Source organism: Acinonyx jubatus, chromosome A2 (assembly GCF_027475565.1).
Source record: "Acinonyx jubatus isolate Ajub_Pintada_27869175 chromosome A2, VMU_Ajub_asm_v1.0, whole genome shotgun sequence".
In the NCBI taxonomy this organism is placed as follows: domain Eukaryota; kingdom Metazoa; phylum Chordata; class Mammalia; order Carnivora; family Felidae; genus Acinonyx; species Acinonyx jubatus.
Window position 1 is genome coordinate 41,621,769 of NC_069383.1, and position 9,844 is coordinate 41,631,612.

Sequence of the window (9,844 nt, forward strand, 5' to 3'; positions counted from 1 at the left end):
CATGATGTAAAACCTCTTTCTGATTCTTCCACTGGCATCATCTGCGATGATGTTTGTGAACTGGATTTTCCTTTGGGGAACGTAATTAAGTGTTGCATCATGCGTCAGGCCTCTTGTGGAACAAAAGTAGAGCCAAAAGATGGGGCATTGGTGTGCAGGTTACATGTGCAGATGTGGGGCTAGGGATGTGCACACAACAAACAACTTTGAATAATTGAACCCTGTTCAATTATTTTGTTCAGGCAAAATAATTAACATCCTTTGCCTGACCTGCCACTGGGAACTTTTCTCTGGTGTGGACTCTCCCAAATCCTGCCTCCTGGCCTCTCTGGGTCCTCACTCTCTCCATTAACCCCCTACCCCCATTGCCTTTGGAAGTGCAAAATGTTTTCTACTTTATATGCAGGGCAGTTATTTCCACTTCTGATTGATCCTGATCTAATAGGCCAAATTATGCTACCAAGTTAATTGCTGAAGGAAATAAAAACAAAACGACAAGCAAAAACGTGGCTTATTTCCTTTAAGAATTTGGCTGCCAGTATTTACATAATTATTTTTCTCCCAAATACTCTAGGAACAGACTTTCTTGACATGGTTTTAAAACCCTCAGAAATCCATCCCTGCCTCCCTAGGTGAGTGTGGAGACTCTTCCTCTGGTCTCCTATAAAATCTTGTGCATATCATACATATACCTACATATACATATAGTCAAAAATCAACAAAGCCAGACGTTAAAATGCTAAAATAGATTTTATTCAGCAACTGTTGATAGCTGAGAAAGAGCTGAGCTCCCTTCCAATTTGTGCAGTGGTGACTGGGCATTTCAAAGTGGAATGAGGGAATCGGGAGAGGGGTGGTCAGGGATGTGAAAAATTACAACAGGTTGGTCAGTTAAATGCATCAAGTCAGCTGTGTTTGCTGGCTGGTAATTGAGGCTGACAAATGAGGATTCTGTCCTCCCACAGAAACTGGGGGACAGAGGCCCTATTCTTCCTGATGATTACATTCCAGAGAAATCGCTTTCAGGTCCTTGAGAAAGATGCCACTGCCACATATTGTCAATTGTAAGCCCTTTGTAGTAAACTGTTAAGCAAGGCATCTCATGTATACAGTCTACTCAGCCACATAAGAAAGGTCCCTGGGCCTGGAACAGTCCTTACCGGGAGATAAGGGGCCCACACAGTCTGCCCTGGGCTTGTCACCTTGTGTGGGAATATCTTTCCCTGTTTCAGGTGTAATGTGCTCCTTCTGCATCAGCATGTGTCAGCCATCCTCAGGCATACCTTCAGCCTTCAGTATTTCCAGCTCCAGGGGAAGAGTGGAGGCCCTTCCACCGCAGCAAAAGATAGGTAAGCACAGCCCCATTGCCTCGTGTCAACTGTCGGGGACCTCCACTAGCCATGGGGTCCAACACACATTATTGGAGCTGATCTAGCTCTGTCTCTGCTCTTTCTATGTGAGTAAATCATTGTTTCATCCAGTGCTTGACCGTGTTGGCAGCCCTGAACTTTCTCAAAAAAGCAGTGAGAACTGGGTCATCTTAGGGACATGGCCTTATGTTACTAGAAGCCCTGCCAGAGTTTGGTCATCTTAGTGTAGGAAGAGGTTTGGATGGAGTAGTGATGTGACAAAAGGTAGTTCTGCAGCTCTTAACATAGGCATAGACATATTCATACACAAACACACATACACATACACAAACGCACACATACACATACATATGCACAAACACAAACACATATACATTCACATACACACATACATGTACACAAACACAAACACATGTACATATGCACACGCATAAACAAACACATGCACATACACATATACATACACAAACATATACACATACACAAGCACATACACATACACAAACACATACACATACATATGCACATATACATATATATATCACACACATGTAATCTTTTTTCAATGAACTTTCAAAGATACTCATCCCTCAGGCATAAGGCAACTCTGCCCAGAGGAAGTCCAATTTTACAGGTCATGCTCTAACCCTAAAGGACAACAGGAAAAAAATCCAGATCCAGTACAAAATATGGTCTCCTCTGAAGGGCTGCTACGGCCATTCTGTCTCACAGCTGTTTCTTCTTCCTCACCGAGCTGCCAGGACTCTCAGGTTTTGAGTGAGATGATTCATCATAACAACTACACTAGCCCTCGTGTTCCTTTTTTTTCCTCTAGTGATTTGATTTCCTACTTTTATTTCTTTAACTATGTTGTTTATATGTCCCTGGATATGAGGATGGTCGAGGCAGGAAAAGAAACTAACAAATATGTGGCACAAGCTTAGGTTTTTGCCTCAGACTTTACCGTGGCTTGTATCTGTTACGGGTGTGGAGAGCTAGAAGCTAATTTGGGAAGAATTCATGGTGTGAGTCTTCAGTGAGCATGTCCTTCATACAAGGCACAGTTGTCAAGGCAGTCCAGAGGAGGAGGGGGGTGTCTTAGTTTTCTATTGCTATATAACAAACTACCACAAATTTACCTGCTTAAAACAACATACATTTATTATTTCAGTTTCCAAGTGGAATCCAAGCACATCCTACCTAGGTGCTCTGCTTGTGGTCTCCTAGGGCTACAATCCAGGTGGGTATCATTTGGGGTACAGTCCTTACTGGAGGCTCTGGAGGAAACCCTCTTCCAAGTTCACTCAGATTGTTAGCGGAGGTTACCTTATAGATGTAGGATTGGAGGCACTGGCCTTTTGCCAGTTGTCAGCTGGAGGCTACCTGTAGTCTTTGCCACCTAGACCTCCCCTCCCCCCATATGGCCTCTTACTTCAACAAGCCAGAAGGAACATCTCTAGGGTGAGTCTACTTAGCATGATAACATCTTAGGTAATCATAGGAATGATATCCCATCACCTTTTATACTCTGTGGGTCAGAAGCAAGTCACAACTTGAGTCCACACTTGAGGGGAAGGATTCCACAAAGGGGTATATGTTGGGAGTCAAGGATTATGGGAGAACACATTAGATTCTGTTACCATAGGAAGATATAATATACATATTATCAATTATAGCTTCTGGCCTCAAGGAGCTTATGACAGAATTTAGCAAAAAAAAAAAAAAGATGTATAAATATGTACTAATACATCAAATAGAAATATTATGATCCATCGGCAACAGAAATCACATCAGCTTACAAGATCATGAAAATTTTCTGAAGGGCTGCCACCTGGGCTCATGTCTGTAAGTAGAAGACATTTTGTGGGAATGGAGTCTGCAAAGATGGGCAGGGACCAGATTTTGTTGGGTGCTAAGTGCCAGGATTTTGCAGTCTATCACACAAGCCTATACTTCCACACATAGGGTAAGTGGTGCTGTGCTGGGAGTTGATATTCAAACCAGGTAAGCAAGGCCCTTCATGGAGCATTCGTTTTACTAGAATACTTCCTGGGGAGGAAAACACATTAGTTTTTATATTAGGGTAAGTGTCGCAGAGTAGGATGCAGAATTGAAATTTATTTTTCTTAAGATTGGAGACTCCAAATCATTTTTCCTCTAGCTTTGGTGGAAATTATCGAGAAGGAGCAGCCCTGAGTAGCTGCTGGCCAGAGCAGCCACCAGATATGGAGGTGCAGGGCAAGAGGAGCCAGACACGCATGCCCCTGGAGGATGGGAGACAGATGAAGGGCCCTCAAACAAGGAGACTTTTCCTTGACCAGGTCTTCCCAGCCTAATCCATGCTGTTTCCTACTAGTGTGAGGAAGAGAAACAAGTTTAAAACTGACAGCAGAAATCTTTAGGGGGTTAGGCATGTTGGCACTTTTTCCTCCCAGGGTTAAGGCTACTTCAGCAGAGTTTTGCAGCTGGGGGTGGGGAAAGGGAACAGTCTACCTATCTTGGACTCTCCCTCGCAATTGCGAAGAGGCAAGCGCTGAAGATTTAGACTGGTGGCTGGCAGACCAAATCCATGGTGAGCCAGGCAATGGTGTTTGCATATTTAAATGATTGGGGGAAAAGATAAAAAGAAGAAGAAGATTTCCTGACACAGGAAAGCCATATGAAATTCAAATTTCGGTGTCTATAAATGTAGTTGAATTGAAACACAACCTATTCACTCCCTTATGTATTGGCTATGGCTGCTTTCACAGTTCAACGACAGAGCTGAGAAATTACAACAGAGGACAGTGGCCTACAAAGCCATTTACTATCTGGCCCTTTACAGAAAATGCTCACCTTGCTTAGAACCTTTACAAGAAGGGAGGCTCCAGTGGATGCTAACCTTTTCCCATTTGACTCCATATCCTCTGCTCGGTCTTCTGCAGTGATGTCTGTCTACATGCAAGCTTCCCAAACTGCTCTATGAAATGGTAATAGGTGTTCTACAGAACAGAAAAAGTTCTGTAGTAAATCAAATCCTGGGTTTTAAAAAAAGGATAAAATGATTTTGCTACTGGAAATGTTCTCATCTCTTTAAATATACTTTGTGGTAATCCAAATTGAGGAGATAAATGTTAGCATTTCCCAAAGTTATTACCTCACTCAATGATTTCTTTTAAGGAATATCTATTATTATCTCCAAGTGTTCCATACAACACAGGTTCATCAATACTACTCCATACCTTTATCACATATCAAGAAATTATGTTCCAATTTGAAGCAAATCTCTCTTCTTAGTGCAGTCCCCCTTGATCTTCCATTCCCCTCTTCGGACATATAAATTTACTGGGACGATTGTGCATATCACCCCTTCCCTCACTAGAGGCATGCTTACTCTTTTACTGTGCCCCCCACCCAATCTGTGATCTCATTCTCTCCCCTCCCCACAAATCTCCCCTTCACGGACATGGGAAGGCAGCAGTTTTCAAGCTGCAAGTTATAATCCATCAAGGGGTTATGAAATTGATTTAGAGGGTCAGTGACCAGCATTTAAAAGCCAGTAAAATAAAAGAGGATATAAAATATCAGAGTGCATCACAATAGTACTTGGTGAAATTTTTGTATGGGTTATGGATCACAGCATAAAATATATTTCTTACTTTGGGCCATTGTTAAAAGTGTTTAAAAGCCATTGTGCTAAGGTGCTAACCAAATAAAAGAACACAGCAAAGTCTTGTAGCTAACATTTGATTAGCAAAACTGTTGTATCTGTCCCACTATTAATTCTTCTCATGTGTTTCCACCCCAGGGTATCCATTTTAAATTGCAAACATAAGGACCCAAGGACTGCGTCTTTTGATTAACCTCTATATCTTCTACCCCTGACTGACTGTGGGACTCACTTCCCTACGGAGGCTGCATAAATATTTGATGTCGATAATGAAATGAAATTAAAAGCTAATAGGATAAGCTCTCCAGTTTCTACTGCCACTGTCTGTTAAAGGATGGGAAATAGCCCTCTATGTCACGTCCACTTCTGTATGGCCTTCCAGACCCCTCGCTACACACAACCTAAGATGACCCAAGGGGCACTTCTTCTCCCTTCTTCAGCAGAAAGTGCACACCTGTGGCTCCAGCCTCTTCCCCAACTGCAATCTTCCCATGTTTCCCCTCTTGCCAGCCTCTGCACTAGCCACCATCCAGGCACCCTCGTGTGTCTACACACACTGTCGCTCCCTCTGCCTCGCAGTTTCTCCCTCCACACTTTCTGCATGCTGAAATCCCTCTTACTTGTGAAAGTCCATGTTGCATAGATGTCTGTGTAGCCTGAACACATGGAGCTACTTGCATTATTTTTCATGGCCCCATAGGACCTTATTCAAGCAGCTGTACAGAAACAATGACTCCGAGCTGTAAGTTTTGATGTGTCTATGGCCTCCTCTTGCCCATTGGCTTCTCTAGGGCAGGGGCTGTGTTTTATTTCTCTCTGAATGTTCCATGCCTGGAATAGTATGGCTCAAAGTAGGTGCTGGTAGTGTTTTAAGTATAAATGAAAAAGAAGAGGTAGTATGAAGTATCAGAGGGATGCAAAGTTTTCTTATGGGATACACCACATTCCTTTCTCCCCCAAACTCCTGCCCCTCTCCAGCACCCAGGACAGAGCTGCCTGGCAGGCTGCAGAATCTTTAGATCTGTTAGTGGAACCGAGAGAAGATGCACACATGCATTCCAAGGATCTCAGGCACAGAACTGATGCAGAGCCTCTTCTGCATGGACTAACTCTCCAGAGATTTCCTGTCAGGCCATTCTGTATGCAAGGAAGAAGTTTTAAATGCTCATAGAACTCTAATGTGACCACGAGCTAGTACGCCTGGTAGTGGATGATTAATGACTTGTAGAATGAGCCCAAATGCGAGCTTTATAATAGCTGTGGATATGGAGGACTGCAGAATTAAGAAGTTTTGTTCTGAACCTCTTGCAAGCTTTTCTGTTTAGATCCCACTCTTATACACCCTCCTTCCATCCCACACCCACCTTGTCTTTGTTTCCCCCCCAGAACTACAAGACCGTTTCTCTCACCCCGAGCCCACCAGGATGACCTGACCTGCAGTGCCCCAAACTTGTCTGCGTGGCAACAGTGTTTGATGCCACCGTCCATCAGAGCAGTGCCTTCTCCAGGGACTAATTCACCAGAGGCTGCAAGATCGTCCATAGGATGTGCCTCACTGGAGTCAAAGAAGTTGCTAAAAATTGAAGACAGGTGAGCCATGGGTTAGATTCCACCAGGAAATACATGCACAACTCTAGGAACATTTACCTTTAGCCACATAAACCCCAGAATAGAGAAGGAAAGTAAATAAGGCCCCTAGGCAAGTTCTGGACCTCAACCAGATGTAAAGGGAAAGTGATCTGCGGGATTCTTCATTCTCCTTGGGATTGTGGCTTCTCAAGAAGCAGAACTGAGATTATTAAATTTAGTCGTGAGGTTGCTGGCACCAGGCAAGAGATCAAGTAGCACCAAAGAGGAGCAGACCACACTTGATGGAGGCTGATGATGAATTCCTCTTTAATTAAATTCGACCCAGTGGGCAATCCACGGTGTACACAGACCATATTCAGCTGTGGGGCCTCAAAGGCCACTGAACACCTGAGTGTCACAGACACTGAGGCAACAACTCCAATGCTCATCTCATTCCTTCCAGGCATGCTTGCACCTAGTGACCCTCCCCCACATCAAGACACCACTGTCTGTCTCCCCGCCACCCACCCCCCACAACCCCGAGGAACTGGAGTCTTGTCCTCATAACCTCCATCCCTCTCACTTACCTCAAAACCTCAAGACTTCCCTCCCTAGATATCTTTAAATTTTCCTTACCTTTAAGAGAAAAAGAGCATGAGTCAGGGAGGGGAAGAGAGAGAGACACACAGAGGATCTGAAGCAGACTCTGAGCTATCATAAGAGAACCTGATTCTGGGAACAAACTCACAAACTGTGAGATCGTGAGCTGAGCCGAAGTCCCTTAGCCCACTGAGCCTCCCAGGCACCCACACTCCCTATGTATTCTTAAATCCCTTCCTCTTCCATAGAACCTCCCGGGTCCTTTGAGTGATCAACCAGCCTTGGGTGACCTGGCCCGTGCCTAGCTCTCCAGCCTCAGCCCTCTCTGACACCCTCCAGCTTGACATCTCGTGCTTGGGGCCCTGCCCGCAGCCCTGCAGCAGGAAACGTAAGCAGAGGCAAGTGGCAAACAGGACAGAATCTGTAGCATATATAAAAGTCCGACAGTTTTCATGTATATGACATATATAAACAGTTACTATGGATCAGTAAGCAAATCATGAGCTGTCCACAAAGAAAAATCTATATATAAACAGCCATCCGAAAACAGAAAAATACATGTAGGGAGAATAAACATAAGGGATAAAAGCCCAACCATCATAGTAACAAAAGAAATACAAATTAAAAGGGCGATGAATATTTTCTGCCTTTGTAGGTGAAGTAAGGGGTGAATTAAGACCTCTCCTATGCGGCTGATGAAGTGCAGATTAGCAAAGATTCCTCATGGGAAACTTTACTGCGTGAAAAAAGTCTTTTAAAATCTGTAAAACAGTGACTAAGCAATTCCACTGGTACAAATTTATCCTGAGGAAATAATTAGTAGATTGAGAATTTTTTTCACTTTGGGGATGTATAACACAGTGTGGTTTCTAATGGAGAATACATAGAAATAATCCAAAGTGCCAACAATTGGGTACTTTTAAAGTAAATTCCATACAATACACTACACGCATCTATTTAAAAGGGAAGTATGGAAGTATAACTGTTGACATGAGACGGATGTTTGTTCGTAAATTTTTAAGAGAAAAAAGTTTATAAAAATATGACACTATTTTTTATTTCAAAAAAGGTATATGTATGAAATGACAGGGAGAGTATACACCAAACCATAAACACTGGTTATACCTAGAATAGACTTGCTGGTGAAGAAATTTGGGGGAAGCCTTTCTACATTTTTCCATCTTTGAACAATAATACTGATTTATTGGTATAATAAAAAGTGGTTTAAAAATAACTCAAATAAAATTGCCGAACTTAGAGTTATTTATTATTGAAGGAATAGACTTGAGCAACTTAATTTTTAAAATAAAGCCAGCCATTTACTTCAATCCAGAAGACATTTATCCATCTAAGAGCCAGGCGTGGTTGTGTGTTGGTGTAGGGAACACTTGTAATTCACACAGTCGCTTAAATAAACCTTGTTAAATTACAAATTATGAAAATTTGTTTGATTTATGAGTCTTGACTATCATGCCCAAGCTGTTTTAGTGTTGATGAAGCTAGGTGATAAAAAGAAAATGCATTTAAAACTTAAATGACACAGTTACATGGGTATACACATGTCAACGCTAATTGAACTACACATTTAAGATTGGCCCATTTTGCATTAGGCAATCATACTTCAAAAATGTGAAGGCAGAAAAACAAAAACATACATAAAAATTACATAAAATATTTCACATTTTTCATCTTGAGCTTTTAATGGGTCTGTAATGTTGAATCAATTAGAAGCCAGAACACAAGAGTACTTCCACTTTTGACTGATGGATGGAGTAGTTGGTGTCAAACAAGTCTCCCACTGAAAGCAACTACGGAAGCTGGATAAAATAACAACTATTAGAAGTCATCAGGGAAAAAACAAGGACGCCATGCTTCCTTATCAAGGCCTAATTCTCACACTATGAAAATCCTATAGAGAAGGGAATGCATTGACATGAGCTGGACATTCTGTGCTCTTGAGGTATTTTCTGTCCCATAGGTTGTGTTTGCGTGGAGCTCAATACTGAGAAACAAAGAAGAAAGAAATTTTTGAGAAGGTAAAATCTAAGCAGAAACTTTGATTTCTGGAAATGCTAGAGAGAAAAAAGAAAAAAAAAATGAGTTGAGAACACACAAAGAAGAAGGGGCCCCGATAAAACTCTAAGTTTTTGTTGAAATTCTTAAAAGACACAACTTGTAAGTAGGGGAAACCAGAAATAGATCTGATGCCACTGAACACAGATGATGTGCCAATACTTTGTCTGCCTTCCAGAGGTAAGCAACATCTTTCAGAAGAAAATAACATCATCTGGAGCTTCTGCTATTTTTCATACATTTTGATATTCAATAAAAAATTGATATGAATAATAGGAAATAGAAAGAAATCATTGAAGATTAAAAGACAAAAGTCCCAGAAGATAGACTGTCACCCAGAATCACATAGATGTTTGAGTTATCAAATACAAACTTAAAGATAACTATGATATATACCAAAAAAAAAAAACTATTGGAAAATGAAGAATTTTATCAGATAATTGGAATCTATGAAAAAAAAATCAAATGGAAATCCCAGAACTAGAAAATGTAGTAAATGATATTAAGTATTCAACAGATGGGTTTAGCAGCATATTAGACATGGAAGAACAATGAACTAGTTTAACAGAAAGTTGGCCAACAG

General features: G+C 41.7%; 1 long non-coding RNA gene across 1 annotated transcript; it reads left to right on the top strand.

Annotated features, from left to right (window-relative positions):
• Positions 1-258: 258 nt before the first annotated feature.
• LOC113604111 (uncharacterized) lies at positions 259-9,607 on the top strand. Its single transcript, XR_003425948.2, has 4 exons — positions 259-1,349; positions 2,542-2,610; positions 6,406-6,609; positions 7,437-9,607. It is a non-coding gene; the product is annotated as an uncharacterized LOC113604111 (long non-coding RNA).
• The last annotated feature ends 237 nt before the right edge of the window (positions 9,608-9,844 follow it).